Source organism: Bos taurus, chromosome X, assembly GCF_002263795.3.
Source record: "Bos taurus isolate L1 Dominette 01449 registration number 42190680 breed Hereford chromosome X, ARS-UCD2.0, whole genome shotgun sequence".
Classification (NCBI taxonomy): domain Eukaryota; kingdom Metazoa; phylum Chordata; class Mammalia; order Artiodactyla; family Bovidae; genus Bos; species Bos taurus.
In genome coordinates this window covers 52,253,291-52,270,368 of record NC_037357.1, presented here as the reverse complement: position 1 = coordinate 52,270,368, position 17,078 = coordinate 52,253,291, and the positions used below count along the sequence as shown (strand labels likewise).

The 17,078-nt window shown below is 41.6% G+C and overlaps 1 pseudogene; it reads right to left on the bottom strand.

Moving 5' to 3' along the window:
• Positions 1-5,507: 5,507 nt before the first annotated feature.
• Positions 5,508-6,245, bottom strand: LOC511130 (protein phosphatase 1 regulatory subunit 14B-like; annotated as a pseudogene).
• Positions 6,246-17,078: the final 10,833 nt, after the last annotated feature.

The window sequence follows — 17,078 nt, the reverse complement described above, 5'->3', positions numbered from 1 at the left end:
GATATTTCTCTGGGTCTCCACGTTCTAATAATACGTCCCCAGTGGTGGTTTAGTGGCTAAGTCGTGTCTGACTCTTGAGATCCCATTGTCTGTAGCCTGCCAGGCTCCTCTGTCCATGGGATTTCCCAGGTTAGAATACTGGAGTGGGTTTCCTTCTCCAGGGGATCTTCCTGACCCAGGATCAAAACCCTCCACCCTTCCCCTACATTGCAGGCAGATTCTTTTACCGCTGAGCCACCAGGGAAGCCCCCTACTGTCTCCTTAAGGCAAATGCAGTTCCTGACCACAAGTACGTAATTTGTCGCACCAAACTGGACAGAAGATTTTTGCTAGTTGCTGGGGTCCCAGTCTAGTGGCTCTAATAAGTATGTTTTCTCAGTTTCAGCCTGAAGAAATGAGGTGTTTTACTTTAAGCTAAAGACAAGGGGGTGCAGGAGGGTGGGAAGGTATTGGTGCTTAAGGTGGTGGAGGATCTGCCTGCTCCTGGCGGTTGCTATAGAAACGTGACGTCAACGAGGCGACCTTGAAGACTTTTTAATGGAGACAGAAGCGCCTGGAGAGGAGAGAAGGTTTCGGCCTTAGGTGTTTGGAACTGAGTTGGGAGAGTGAGTTCCTGCCGTGGGCGCTGGACCCCCCTGGGGCGTGGGGAGACAAAGTTATCCACACTCAAGTGGCTGCTTTCCCGCTCTGGGTCTCGGTGCCCCGCTGTCTCGTAGGTAAAGCATTGGGGTCCCGCCGGGCCCCAGTGAGTGCGGTGCGCTGCGCCAGGGCTGTCCTGGAGCCACTTTCCTCCTAAATGCAGGAGCTCGGGAAGTGAGACAGATAGCGACTCTCTCTGAGCCTCAACTTTCCCTTCTGTAAAATGGGGGTAAGAATGCTTTCCCCACAGGATCTCTGAGACCATTCAATTCTAACACATGAGTAAGCTGATGGCCCTGTGGTTATTGCGGGATCATGAATGTCTGTATGAATCCAGGCCACTTCTTACTCCTTGTCAACTTTGTTGTTAAGGGATAGATGCGAAAAGGAGAAGAAAAAGGCCACGGTGGGAAGCTCATTGTAACATCTGGTTGTTACTATCCAGTTGTTTCAGTGGCATTGTAACTACCCAGTGACTAGCATGGTTGTGGGGCACAGTTACACTGATAAACCGTGGTGATTGCTGGATGTGTCTCTCCCTGTGCAGCCCTCATGCCAGTGGCCTTTCTCATCAGGTGTCTGAAGGAGACAGCTTCTGAGGATCAGTGTCCTGTTGACTGATAGAGCTTCTACTCCAGGTTCAAGGGCAGTGGTCCTCAGGAGACCCCAGCAATTCACATCTTCAGTTGGATATGACGCCTGACTCAAGTGAGTTCATAGATCTGATAAAAGCACGTTGTGGGCTATCTCTGTAAGGTTCACAAACTAGACTAAAAGTAGCTACTTTGATCTCATCATGGAAATGAGTTTGGCAGGTGGGATTTCATTCCATCAGCTGCTACATGCTTTTTAGTAACTCTTGAGGCCCATCTGAGAGAAGACTTTTTCTTTGTGATAAGAAGCAATGGATTGTCCAATTGGGAAGGCAGTTTATCTTTAACATTCATTTGTAATAAATATAGTTAAATTAAATAAATAAACATACCATATAAATAATAATAATCAGTGATTCCCTTGTGTATCTCAGATGGGTATGCAAATATGCAGTTGTTAGATCTTCCTAACAATTTGACATTGTAATGTAGATTGTTCCCTGTTGCAAATTGGTTTTATTCCCTTTTATAATGACATGTTTTTAGAAAAACAGACAACTTCCAAGTGCTGGTTTAGAATGTCAGCCATAGAATTTATTACTTAAAAGTAAGCAGTTTTGCTTTAGAGTTTGTCCTAACATAATGATACTCAGCCACATTCCCTGAAATAACCAATTCTGCTAAATATCAATATGATTTCTGTGGGATGTAATATTTTTATTTCTATACTTCAGAAAGAAATGAACATCAACTTACCCTAAATATTTGGGTATATTTTATTGCATATGATTATTTTGTTTATATGGAGCATACCCCATTTGATAAGATATAATGTGGATGTGTTAATACCACAAGAGCACAATTGTAGGAATTTTTCACCTGATTAATTGCATCAGAGAATTATGAATATATAAATATATTTCAAATGTTTTATTGAGGTAAGGTCAACGTACAATAATACTGTGGATATTTAAAATATATGCTCTGTTTTGATATATGTATGCACCTGTGAATCTAATACTACAGTCAAGATAATGAACATATCTATCATCTCAATAGGCTTCCTTGTGCTCCTTGGTAATATGCCCACTAAGCTCTCCTCTGCCTCTTTCTCTACTTCAACCTACCTCATTCATAGGTATCCACTGACTTTTGTCACTATAGATTAGCTTTTGTTTCCTGTAATGTGGAACTATCCCATTATTTGGATATATAACAATTTATTCTGTCCATTCACCTGTTAATGGATATTTGGGTTATTCCCAATTTGGGGCTTTTGGAAATAAACCTTCTATGAACATTTGTATATATAATTCTTTCCTGGGACATATATTTTCTCTTTCTATGTAAGTACTTACAAGCACAATGGTTCGGAGTAGGCAATGGCACCCCACTCCAGTACTCTTGCCTGGAAAATCCCATGGACGGAGGAGCCTGGTGGGCTGCAGTCCATGGGGTCACTAAGAGTTGGACATGACTGAGCGACTTCACTTTCACTTTTCATTTTCAGGCATTGGAGAAGGAAATGGCAACCCACTTCAGTGTTCTTGCCTGGAGAATCCCAGGGACGGGGGAGCCTGGTGGGCTGCCGTCTATGGGGTTGCACAGAGTCGGACACGACTGAAGTGACTTAGCAGCAGCAGCAGCAGCATAGGGGTGTAGTGATTTCTCATAAGTTTTCATTTGTATTTTCCTAATGACTGATGATGATGAGCATCTTTTCATGTGCTTGTTTGACAGGTGTATATCTTAGGTGAAATATCTGTTCAAATCTTTTGTTCACTTATTTATTGAAGTGTCTTTGTGAGATTTTTAATTCTGGATAACAAATCTGCAAATCACAAATATTTTCTCTCATTCATTCAATGGCTTGTCTTTTTATTCTCTCAACGGTGTTCTTAGAAGAACATAAGTTTTAATTTTGTGGAAATTCAGTGCATCAATTTGTTCATTTATGGTTTGATTTTGCTTTTGATGTCATATCTAAGAAATCTTTACCAAACATAAGGTCACAAGAATTTTCTACTGTATTTTTCTAGAGTTTTAGAATAGTTTTAGCTTTTATGTTCACATCAGGGATTCTTTTTGAGTTACCTTTTGTATGTAGTGCATTATATAGATCAAAGTTCACACTCAGATGCTCAGTTGTGTCCTGCGACCCCAGTGGACCATAGCTTGTTAGGCTTTTCTGCCTGTGGGATTTCCCAGGCAAGAATACTGGAGTTGGATGCCATTTCCTCCTTCAAGGAATCTTCTCTACCCAGGGATCGAATCTGCATCCCTTGCATCTCCTGCATTGGCACGTGGATTCTTCACCACTAGTGCCACCTGGGAAGCCCCATCGATCACAGTCTATATTTGTGCATATTGCTATCCACTTGTCAAGTTCCATTTGTTGAATAGACTCCTTTTTCCACTGAAGTGCCTTTGTAGCTTTGTTGAAAATCAGTTGCCCATGTATGTGTGGGTCTATTTCTGGAATTTTAATTTTGTTCCTTTGATATACATTCCTACCTTCATCCCACTACCACAGTGCCTTGGTTACTATAGATTTATGAGTTTTGAAATAAGAAAGTGCTTATCCGCCAACATTTTCCTTCTTTTCACAGTTGCTTTTTGTAGACTAAAGTGAAAGTGAAAGTGAAGTCGCTCAGTCATGTCCGGCTCTTTGTGACCCCATGGGCTGTAGCCTACCAGGCTCCTCTGTCCATGGGATTTACCAGGCAATAGTACTGGAGTGGATTGCCATTTTCTTCTCCATTGTAGACTAAGGCCTTTGCATTTTCAATGACTTTTAGAATAATCTCATCAATTTATTTTTTAAAAAAAGAACATTTGGGTTTTTATTGGGATTGAAGGAATCTCAGTTTGGGAAGAATAGACATCTTCACAATACTGAGTCCTCTGACCATGGAGGATGATATACCCCTTCATTTATTTAGGCCTGCTTTAATTTTTCTCAGCAGTGTTTTACAGTGTTCAGAGTTTAGGCCTTGCACATTTGTGGATGCAGATGTACAATATAGATTATCTCTATGTAGTTCATACTTTTTGATGATATTGTCATGGGAATATTTTTATTATAATTTCCAGGTATTATATTTTCACCACATGTGTCCATAGCTGACTATTTCTGGGAAATCTTTGTGGTTTAAAGCACAGGTTACTCTAGGATGGAAAAGATACTTGAGTTTTAATACCTATATTAGAGTTCTCAAAGAGAATGGGATGTATATATAGAGAGATTTATTTTAAGGAAGTGACTTATTAGTTTGTGGAGTCTGATGGGGGAAGCTGAAAGACTGGAAACTGAGGAAAGACTTTTAGTTGGAATCTGGAGGTTGTCTGCTGGTGAGTCATGAGAAGCTGATGATGGAGAAAAAGTCCAAAGGAAGGAATTCCCTGGCAATCCAGGGGTTAGGACTCCGAACTTTCACTGCTAAGGGCCTACGTTCAGTCCCTGGTCAGGGAACTAAGATCTCATGAGCCACGTGGCAGCATGGCCAAAAAGAAGAAGAAAAAAATCCAAAGGAGCTTAATTGTGAACCCATGTGAGAAAGCAATCTGTGGTTGCAGGTGGGAAGGAAGGACCAGTGTATTTTTGAGTAATTCCATTAACAGAGACACATCAGCTATGAGAGACCTCTGTATGGCAGATGTTAAATTAATAGTACACTAATATCAGTTGTGTAGGTCAGGATTTTTCCAAGGGTGGTCCATAGACAACTTCATCAAAACTGCCCGGGGTGCCTGTTGAAACAGCTGATTTCTGGGCTCACCTTGGTGATTTTAGATTCTGCTGTATCTAAAATAGGGAGGTGGATTGGGAGGGTGTGTATGTGTTGAATACTTTCTCCTGTTGGTTGTGATATCATCCAAGTTGGAAAAGCACTGCTGTGGCTTTGCAAGAAGGTGGTTTTACAATTTTTTTTAAAATTTTTAATCCTTTAATGTATAATTTTGGTGTCAACTTCTCCCTCCTACAACTCAAATTTAAATATCTGCATTTGATCCCAGTAGGTAGAAAAGTCTGACAAAGGTCCATGTATTTATTTTTTTTAACTGCACCAAAGGCGTATCCTAGCTTTATTAAAGGGCCCGCGCCACAGTCAATATAAAAACACAAAAAGTCCCATCAGTTTAATAATAATAAAAAACCCCAAAAATGGAAAATGGAGGGGGCAGGGAAGAGGCCCCTGGGGCAGGGGCACGGGGAGCCCTGCTCGTGGCACCAGGCCTGACCGCAGGGCTCCCTGGTATTGCTGTTGCTATGAGGTCGGGGGGGGGGGGGGGGTGGGCAGCGATTGTCCTGTGGAGCCACCGCTCAGCTGGGTCGAGGACCCTTACTTCTTCTGGGGTGTGCTCAGCTTCTGCATGCCCCGGATCTTGTCCAGCAGGTCAGAGATGAAGGCCTCAGTGGGTTTGTAACAGTCAACCAGCAGCTCCTTGACCCTGGCAGCCCGGGTATTATCGCTCTCTGTGACCGGGAGTTCATCCCCGTCGATTTCCAGCTCTGGGATCTCCTCTTCCTGGCAGTCGTAGAGGTGAGTGAGCTGCTCCAGGACCCACTCCTCCAGGATGAGGCGCTTCCGTAGCTCCTTGCGGTCGTACTTGACCGTGACCTTCCCTTGGGGCCTCACTGGGTCCTTGTTGTCCGAGCCGCCCGGGCCCTCGCCTGCAGCCCCAGGGGGGCTCTGAAAGTAGACGCGGGGCCCTGGGCCGCCACTCCCCGGTTCGGGGGCCGGGGCCGCTGTCCGCCACGGCGGCTGCCGGGGCCACGTGCGTGCGTCGGGCCCCTCCCTGTGCCGCTGCCTCCCGCTGGCTCCAGGCCGCTGGTTAGCTCGTGAGCTCGGCTCCGCGTGGCTCCGCGGCGAGGGCGGCAGCGGGGGAGCCCGGGGGCAGCTGCAGCATGCGGAGCCCCCGAGCCTGGCCTGGCCGCGCCCTGCCCCCTCCCCAGTGATCCACCCGCCCTTTGTCCCCCGCGGCGCAAAGGTCCATATATTTAAAGCTATGGTTTTTCCGATAGTCATGTACGGATGTGAGACGGCTGAGCGCTGAAGAATTGATGCTTTCTAACTGTGGTACCGGATAAGACTCTTGAGAGTCCCTTGGACAGCAAAGAGATCAAACCAGTCAATCCTAAAGGAAAGTAACCCTGAATATTTATTGGAAAGACTGATGCTGAAGTTGAAGCTCCAGTACTCTGGCCACCTGATGCAAAGAGCTGATTCATTGGAAAAGACCCTGATGCTGGGAAAGACTGAGGTCAGGAGGAGAAGGAGGCGACAGAGGATGAAAAAGGTTGGATGGCATCATCGACTCAACGGACATGAATTTGAGCAAACTCTAGAGATAGTGAAGGACAAGGAAACCTGGTGTGCTGCAGTCCGTGGGGTCACAAAGAGTCGGACACGACTGAGCGACTGAACAACAACAAGGTAAAAAAGGGAACAATTCCTTCTTTTCAGTAATACTTATTCAGCATTTTATATGGGAGGGACTGCAGTAGTTTCCCAAGGCTGCCATGACAAAGTACTACAAGCTGGGTGGCTTAAACAATAGAAATGTATCGTCTCACAGTTCTGGAGGCGAGAAGCCTGAAATCAATGTGTTAAAAGGGCCTTGAGCCCTCTGAAACCCGTTGGGGAATCTGTCTGAGCTTCTTCCTAGCTTCTGGTGGCAGTCTTTGCATTTCTTGGCTTGGCGCTGTATAACTCCAACCTCTGCTTGCATCATCACGTGATGTTATCCCTGTTCTTCTGTCTTCATGCCGCTATCTTTTTTTTTTTTTTTAATTTAATTTAATTTTTTAACTTTACAATATTGTATTGGTTTTGCCATATATCAAAATGAATCCGCCACAGGTATACATGTGTTCCCCATCTTGAACCCTCCTCCCTCGCCATACCATCCCTCTGGGTCATCCCAGTGTACCAGCCCCAAGCATCCAGTATTGTGCATCGAACCTGGACTGGGGACTTGTTTCATATATGATATTATACATGTTTCAATGCCATTCTCCCAAATCATCCCACCCTCTCCCTCTCCCACAGAGTCCAAAAGACTGTTCTATACATCAGTGTCTCTTTTGCTGTCTCGTATACAGGGTTATTGTTACCATCTTTCTAAATTCCCTCTATATGCGTTAGTATACTGTATTGGTGTTTTCCTTTCTGGCTTACTTCACTCTGTATAATAGGCTCCAGTTTCATCCACCTCATTAGAACTGATTCAAATGTCTTCTTTTTAATGGCTGAGTAATACTCCATTGTGTATATGTACCATAACTTTCTTATCCATTCATCTGCTGATGGACATCTAGGTTGCTTCCATGTCCTGGCTATCTTATAAAGACACCAGTCACACTGTTTCAGGGACCATGCTACTCTAGTATGACCTCATCTTAACTAACTACATCTGCAACAGCCATAGTTCTAAGTGAGGTTATGTTAGGAGACACTGGGAATTAAGACTTCAACATATTTTTGGGGGATGACATTTCAACCCATCACACTCACTGAACTAGTTCCTGGGGATGCAACCCAGTGAATAAGAAAGGGAAATATGCCTAGAACTTTTACTCTAGTTTTAGAAACTGGCAATAAGCAGGGAAACAAATCAATAAGCAGGACCATTTTATATGGGAATAAATGCTTGCAACAAAATAGAATCCATTAGTAGAAAATTACAAGGACAGGGATTGTTGTAGACACAGTTGTCAGTGAAGCTCTTTCTTAGGACGTGATATTTGAGTCCAAATGACAAGCTTTATTAAAGACAAATGGAAACTTTATCACAATTTGCATGTCCTTATGAAAATTCTACCATTTATTGAGCTGATATTGTGTGCCTCATACCATTCCAAGTATTTGCATGTATTAATTCAATTAATTATCAAAACAACAATTCATGATGTAAGGACAGTTGTTCTCCTTAGAGAAGGATACTGAGGCCCAGAGAGGTTCTTTCATCCTCTCACAGTTCAGAGAGGGCCAGCTATGCCAAGGTCTCTGCAGTAGAATTTTTAAAATTATGTAATTCCTCACCGTTTATCCTTGTAGAAATCAAAACACAAGGCAACATTTTTTCTTTGAGCTTTCTTCTATGTCAGTTCTTTTTTTTTTATGTCAGTTCTTTATAATTGCTTTTTTGCAGATGAGGCAGTTGAGTGGCAATGAGGTAAAGTAAAAGTGTTCAAATTCATACCATTTTTAAAATTTATTTATTTTTTATTGAAGGATAATTGCTTTACAGAATTTTGCTGTTTTCTGTCAAACCTCAACATGAATCAGCCATAGGTATACAAATATCCCCTCCCTCTTGAACCTCCCTCCAATCTCCTACCCCATCCCACCCCTCTAGGTTGACCCAGAGCCCCTGTTTGAGTTTCCTGAGCCATACAGAAAATTCCTGTTGGCTATCTATTTTACATATGGTAATGTAAGTTTCCATGTTACTCTTTCTATATATCTCACCCTCTCCTCCCCTCTCCCCATGTCCATAAGTCTATTCTCTATGTCTGTTTCTCCATTGTTGCCCTGTAAATAAATTCTTCAGTACCATTTTTCTAGATTCTGTATGTATGCATTAGAATATGATGTTTATCTCTTTCTGACTCACTTCACTCTGTAAAATCGGTTCTAGATTCATCCACCTCATTAGAACTGAGTCAAATGTGTTCCTTTTTATGGCTGAGTAATATTCCATTGTGTATATGTACCACAACTTCCTTATCCATTCATCTGTCGATAGACATGTAGGTTGCTTCCTCGTTCTAGCTATTGTAAATAGTGCTGCCATTAACAATGGGATACATCTGTCTCTTTTAATTGTAGTTTCCTCAGTGTATATGCCTCAGAATGGGATTGCTGGGTCATATGATGGTTTTATTCCTAGTTTTTTAAGGAATCTCGATACCGTCTTCCATAGTGGCTGTATCAATTTACATTCCCACCAATAGTGCAAGAGAGTTCCCTTTTCTCCACACCCTCTCCAGCACTTATTGTTTGTAGACTTTTTGATGATGGCCATTCTGACTGGTGTGAGGTGATATCTCATTGTAGTTTTGATTTGTGTTTCTCTAATAATGAGCGATGTTGAGCATCTTTTCATGTGTTTGTTACCCATCTGTATGTCTTCTTTGGAGAAATGTCTGTTTAGGTCTGGAGAAGGCAATGGCAACCCACTCCAGTACTCTTGCCTGGAAAATCCCATGGACGAATGAGCCTGGTAGGCTGCAGTCCATGGGGTCGCTAAGAGTCAGACACAACTGAGCGACTTCATTTTCACTTTTCACTTTGATGCATTGGAGACAGAAATGGCAACCCACTCCAGTGTTCTTGCCTGGAGAATCCCAGGAACGGGAGAGCCTGGTGGGCTGCCACCTATGGGGTTGCACAGAGTCAGACATGACTAAAGCGACTTAGCAACAGCAGCAGCAGCAGCAGGTGTAAAGTTAGGTTGTCTATTTGATGTTTTTCTTCTTTCCTGAGGTAGGATTGTATTGCTATAAAGTTCCCTCTTAGAACTGCTTTTGCTGCATCCCATAGGTTTTGAGTTGTTGTGTTTTCATCGTCATTTGTTTCTAAAAAGTTTTTAATTTCCCTTTTGAGTTCTTCAGTAACCTGTTGTTTACTTAGAAATGTGTTCTTTAATCTCCATGTTTTTGTGTTTCTTACACTTTTCTTGTAATTGATATCTAGTCTCATAGCATTGTGGTTGGAGAAGATGCTTGATACAATTTCAATTTTCTTAAATTTACTGAGGTTTGATTTGTAACCCAAGATGTGGTCTATCCTGGAGAATGTTCCATGTTCACTTGAAAAGAAGGTGTATTCTTCTGCATTTGGATGGAATGTCCTGAAGATACCAATGATATCCATCTCCTCTAATGTATCATTTAAGCCTTGTGTTTCCTTATTAATTTTCTGTTTTGATGATCTGTCCACTGGTGTGAGTGGGGTGTTAAAGTCTCCTATTATTATTGTGTTACTGTCAATTTCTCCTTTTATATCTGTTATTGTTTGTCTTATGTTTTGAGGTGCTCCTATGTTGGGTGCATAGCTATTTACAATTGTTATGTCTTCCTCTTGGATTGATCCCTTGATCATTATGTAGTCCTTCCTTATCTCTTGTAATCTTCTTTATTTTAAGGTCTATTTTGTCTGATATGAGGATTGCTACTCCAGCTTTCTTTTGCTTCCCATTTGCATGGAATATATTTTTCCACCCTCTCACTTTCAATCCATATGTGTCTTCAGGTCTGAAGTAGGTTTCTTGTAGACAGCATATATATAGGTCTTGTTTTTGTATCCATTCAGCCAGTCTGTGTCTTTTTGTTGGAGCATTTAATTCATTTACATTTAAAGTAATTATTGATATATATGTTCCTATTGCCATTTTCTTAATTGTCTGGGGTTGGTTTTGTAGATCTATTTTCTTCTCTTGTATTTCTTGACTATGTAAGTCCCTTTAACATTTATTGTAAAACTGGTTTCGTGGTACTGAATTCTCTTAACTTTTGCTTGTCTGAGAAGCTTTTTATTTCTCCATCAATTTTGAATGAGATCCTTGCCAGGTACAGTAATCTTGGTTGTTGATTTTTCCCTTTCACTAGTTTAAATATATTCTGCCATTGCCTTCTGGACTGTGGAGTTTCTGCTGAAAGATCAGCTGTTAAGCCTATGGGGTTTCCCTTGTATGTTACTTGTTGCTTTTCCCTTGCTGCTTTTAATATTCTTTCTTTGTGTTTAGTCTTTGTTAGTTTGATTAATATTTGTCTTGGCATGTTTCTCCTTGGGTTTATTCTGTATGGGACTCTTTGTGCCTCTTGGATTTCGTTGACTATTTCCTTTTCCATGTTGGGAAATTTTCAACTATAATCTCTTCAAAAATTTTCTCATACTCTTTCTTTTTCTCTTCTTCTTCTGGGACCCTTATAGTTCAAATGTCAGTGCGTTTGATATTGTCCTAGAGGTCTCTGAGACTGTCCACAGTTCTTTTCATTCTCTTTACTTTATTCTGCTCTTCAGAAGTTATTTCCAACATTTTATCTTCCAGCTCACTGATTCATTCTTTTGCTTCAGATATTCTGCTATTGATTCCTTCTGGAGCATTTTTAATTTCAGTAATTGTGCTGTTTGTCTCTGTATGTTTATTCTTTAATTCTTCTAGGTCTTTGTTAATTGATTCTTGCATTTTCTCCACTTTGTTTTCAAGATTTTGGATTATCTTTACTATCATTATTCTGAATTGTTTTTCAGGTAGTTTGCCTATTTCCTCTTCATTTATTTGGACTTCTGTGTTTATAGTTTGTTCCTTTATTTGTGCAGTATTTCTCTGCCTTTTCATTATTTTTTTTAAACTTATTGTGTTTGAGGTCTCCTTTTCCCAGGCTTCAAGGGAAGTTGAATTCTTTCCTGGAAGAAGTTTGAATTCTTTCTTCCTTTTGGTTTCTGCCCTGCTAAGGTTGGTCCAGTGGTGTGTGTGAGCTTCCTATAGAGTGAGATTTGTGCTGCGCTTTTATTTGTTTGTTTGTTTTTCCTCTGATGGGCAAGACAGAGTGAGGCGGTAATCCTGTCTGCTGGTGACTGGGTTTGTATTGTTGTTTTGTTTGTTGTTTAGATGAGGTGTCCTGCCCAGTGTGCTACTGGTGGCTGGGGATGCTGGGTCTTGTATTCAAGTGGTTTTCGTTGTGTGAGTTCTCACTATCTGATACTCCCTATGGTTAGTTCTCTGGTAGTCTAGGGTCCTGGAGTCAGTGCTCCTACTACAAAGGCTCAGGACTTGATCTCTGGTCAGGAATGAAGATTCCAGACATGGTTTGTTATGGCATTAAGTGCAATTAAAACAAATATCCAGAAAACGAGAATCCAAAGATGAACCCCAGACAAATGGCAGTTACAAAATCAGGCAATTCAGTTCAGTCGCTCAGTCATGTCTGAGTCTCTGTGACCCCATGGACTGTAGCACACCAGGCCTCCCTGTCCATCACCAACTCCCGGAGTTACTCAAACTCATGTCCATTGAGTTAGTGATGCCATCTAACCATCTCATCCTCTGTCGTCCCCTTCTCCTCCCACCTTCAATCTTTCTCAGCATTAGGATATTTTCCAATGAGTCAGTTCTTCGCATCAGGTGGCCAAAGTATTGGAGTTTCAGCTTCAGCATCAGTCCTTCCAATGAATATTCGGGACCGATTGCCTTTAGGATGGACTGGTTGGATCTCCTTGCAGTCCAAGGGGCTCTCAAGAGTCTTCTCCAACACCACAGTTCAAAAGCATCAATTCTTCGGTGCTCAGCTTTCTTTATAGTCCAACTCTCACATCCATACATGACTACTGGAAAACAACAGCCTTGACTAGATGGACCTTTGTTGGCAAAATATTGTCTCTGCTTTTTAATATGCTATCTAGGTTGCTCATAACTTTTCTTCCAAGGAGTGTCTTTTAATTTCATGGCTGCAGTCACCATCTGCAGTTATTTTGGAGCTCCCCAAAATAGTCTGTCACTGTTTCCCCATCTATTTCCCATGAGGTGATGGGACCAGATGCCATGATCTTAGTTTTCTGAAAATTGAGCTTCAAGACAGCTTTTTAACTCTTCTCTTTCACTTTCATCAAGAGGCTCTTTAGTTCTTCTTCACTTTCTGCCATAAGGGTGGTGTCATCTGCATATCTGAGGTTATTGATATTTCTCCCAGTAATCCTGATTCCAGCTTTTGTTTCATACAGCCCAGCATTTCTCATGATGTACTCTGCATATAAGTTAAATAAGTTGGGTGACAATATACAGCCTCGACATACTCCTTTCCCTATTTGGAACCAGTCTGTTGTTCCACGTCCATTTGTAACTGTTGCTTCCTGACCTGCGTACTGATTTCTTAAGAGGCAGGTCAGGTGGTCTGGTACTCCCATCTCTTTAATAATTTTCCACAGTTTGTGGTGATCCACACAGTCAAAAGCTTTGGCATAGTCAATAAAGCAGAAATAGATGTTTTTCTGGAACTCTCTTGCTTTTCTGATAATCCAGTACACGTTGGCAATTTGATCTCTGGTTCCTCTGCTTTTTCTAAAACCAGCTTGGACATCTGGAAGTTCACGGTTCACGTGCTGTTGAATCCTGTCTTGGAGAATTTTGAGCATTACTTTACTAGTGTCAAAATCAGGCAAATAATAATTAAAATAATGGAATATATACATAAACAAAGTGAAAACAGTCCAACAAAAATAAAGTATAATAGATTGACCTGGTGAACAAAGGAAATGAAAAATTGTATTTAACAGTTAAGAACAAAACTAACTAAAGCAGAAACTGGAAAATAAAACTAAAGCAAGGTGCCAAGTAAGGAATAAAGCAATGAAAAAAAATAACAAATATGTTGCGAGGAAAGGAAAGAAAGATAAGAAAGAAAGAATAGTTATGCAAAGTTAAATAGAGGTAGATGAAGATTTATATACATTAAAAATTAATTACAAGGGAAAAAGAGCAGTAGGAAAGGCAAACAAAGGAATAAATGTAGAAAACAATATAATAGGTTTAAAAAATTAGTAATAAAAATTATAGAAAAGAGACAAGAAAAACAGACAAAGAAAGGAAAAAGGAAAAAAAGAAACAAAACTCCACAGAACTGCAAAAGCCCAATGTAGAAGCAGAGGTTTATAACAATAGAAAGTGTGACTGAATATACACATATACATATATACCCATAAGCAAAATCAAAGCAGTCCAACAAAAATAAAGTAGAACAGATTGATCTGGTGAATAAAGGAAACCAAAAATTATATCTACCAGAACAAAACTAATTAAAGCACAAACTGGAAAAGAGAACTAAAGCAAGGTGTCAATTGGGCAATAAAGCAATGAAAATAAAACTAACAAATATGTTGAGAGGAAAGGAGAGAAAGTAAGAAAGAAAGAATAGATATTCAAAGTTAAATAGAGGTAGATAAAGATTTATATATGTTAAAGATTAACTTCAAGGGGAAAAGAACAGTAGGAAAACCAAACAAAGGAATAAATGTAGAAAAAGTAATAATAGGTTTTAAACAGTAAATATTAAATTTAAAAAAGAGAAAAGAAAAAAAAGAGGAAAACTCCACAGAATTGGAGTTTTTGCACAAAACTGCAAAAGCCCAATATAAAGGCAGAGGTTTATGACAACAATAAAAAATGTGACTGAGAAAGAAAAAAAAGCTCCAAAGCTTAATTGGATTTCTTAATGCCAATAAAATCGACCATTACAACAGAGGGTTGGGGAAAGGGGAGAAAAAAAGAATCCAAAAGAATCTACAAAACAAGTCAAAACATAAGAATAATAAATGTTTCTCTTGAATCACTGCTGTCAGTGTCCTTTCCCTTGTGGGGAGTCATAGTCCACCTTACCTCCCTAGGATGCCCTCCAAGTCTGTGCTGATTTCTGGACCTGCTATGGGGATAGCTCAGGTTCTAATCTGGTCCTACCCCTGTGTGTTCTTGCCTCCAATGTCCACAGCTATCAGAACTAGTGCGTTTTCTTTTGTGAGAGCTCTCAATGGCCTTTTATATGCCACAGACACAGAGTCTGCCTAGTAGATCATGGATTTAATCTGCAGGTGTACAGCTTGTGGGAAGGTTTTGGTCTTCTTCCTTTGCCACACTCCCCCTGGGTTTCAATTGTGGTTTTAGTTCCACCTCTACATGTGGGTTGTTCACTGGGGTTTAGCTCCTGAGGCTGCCCTGTAGGACTTGGGTTTGCCTCGTGAGGGCCAGGTGTGGAGGTGGTGCAGTTGCTTGGGTCACAAGGGTTCTGGCAGCACCAGGCACTCAAGGGGGTTGGCAGCTAGGGCACCAAGGAATATAGTGCTCCAGAAGGGTATGGTAACCAGTATTGGCCAATACACTCCAGTATTCTTGCCTAGAGAACCCCCTTTCTGACAGAATCCTGGCAGGCCACAGTCTACAAGGTTGCAAAGAGTCAAACACGACTGAAGCGACCCTGTGTGCATAGACACAAGACTTTTTTTGTCTGTGGCAGCTCTGCCCCAGTGAGAGTTGAGCATGAAGATGGCACAGCTGCTTGGCTTGTGGAGACCCTGGTGGTGCCAAGTGTACAGGGACATGGAATGCCTCTGCCACAGGAGTTATGGTCCAGTCAGAGTCTTTCTTGAGCCTGTTATAGCTGGCGATCAGGCCTCTTTGGCCAGTCGTTCTCTGTAGCTCTGCCCATTCAGTCACTTAGAGGGCTCCTTTGCCTGGGGTCCTTCTCTGTTGTTCAGCGTGTCAGGCACATAGAGGGGCCCCCTGGCTGGGGTCCTACTCTGTCGATCGATGCATGCGTCAGGCACTTAAAGGGGCATCCTGAGTGGGGCCCTACTGTGTAGTTCAGTGCGTCAGGTGTTTGATGCGCCAGCCTCTCTACTGTTCAGCTGCTGATGCTGGCGTGTGGGGAGAGAGAGGCTGTGGTCATGGCTCCATCCCCTGTGTGACACAGCAGTATCGCCTTGCTTCCATGGCCGCCTGGCTTTAATCCACTGGCATTTTTCTCTACGGTCTCCTCCCTCACATCCCCTCAGTCCATCTTTCCACTGTCAACATCAGCCCTCGCCCTGGGATTGCTCCACAATCCCTAAACTCCAGCTCCCAGCTGCTGCTCCTTCCAGGGGGCCAGCGTTCCTATCCAGGGTATGTATGGTTGCGGCAAGGACTGTCTGATTTTCATTACATTTAGGCTGCCACAGATCAGCTGTTTCACTCTCAGCCTTAAAAGTTTCTCCTCTAACTCAAACAATTGCCCTGATGTGGGGATCACACCCCTGCTTCAGTTCCCCCACCCGCCAAGGGCAGGTCCAGTCCTACTAACACTCCTGTTTTTTCCCCTAGTTCCTTCTTCCTACCAAGTTTTGTGTGGTTCTATATATTCTTTTCTTCTGGTCAGGTATTCCTGTCTGCTCTCAGTTGGTGTTCTGCATGCATTTCTGTGTCTCAAGGTGTATTCCTGATGTATCCATGGAGAGAGATGTACTCCACATCCACCTGCTCCTCTGCCATCTTGTTCTCTTAAGTTCATACCATTTTTATAAGTGGTAGAATGACGGTTTGGGCCTTGTCTGTCTCCAGAACCTACACTCCTAGCCATTATACTTAGGAAGAAGAAAGAGACATTTGTTGAACTATGTCAGCCCCTGTTAGGTGATGTTAGGTGAAAACTATGCTTCAGTAGGCATTTTTGCATATATAGACTGTATTTAACAAAAATGTAAAGATGATGACTGTAAAAATTAGAAGATAATATTCATCACAGGTACTACACCGTAGACAATGTGATATTTTCCATCTTTCTTCTTTTTGCTGTTCTTATAGTTACGTGGTAGTAGCTCATGGTGGTTTTAAGTGTAATTTCTCTGAAATCTTGACCTCTTTTCATCCAAATATCCTTTTTAAAATCTCTATTTATTTACTTATCAAGCTGGATCTTTTTCCTGGGGAGTCTGCATTCTGGATTATACTGATTATGTCTCTGTTGTGCTGTTGGTTTTATTCTTCTGGCTCATCCTATTTCCTTTAAATTGATAATAACTGTACATATAGAGGCTTGCTCAGATTCAAATTTGTGGAAAGAGTACCTTAGATGTGGTGGTGTACTTCCTATAGCCCTATATCAGGAGGCTCTTCATTTCTGGTTGTCTTTCCTCCTGTGTCCTTGTGACTGATCACTTGGGGGGTGTTGTCAGTCTGATCCACCCATATGACATTTTCCATCTGCCTTTTAACTCATGTTTTCTTAGCCTCTTGAAATTTATGGCCTAGATCTATATTTCATTAATGGTTGCAAATGATAATGTTTTAATTCTATAATTCTGTTTCCAT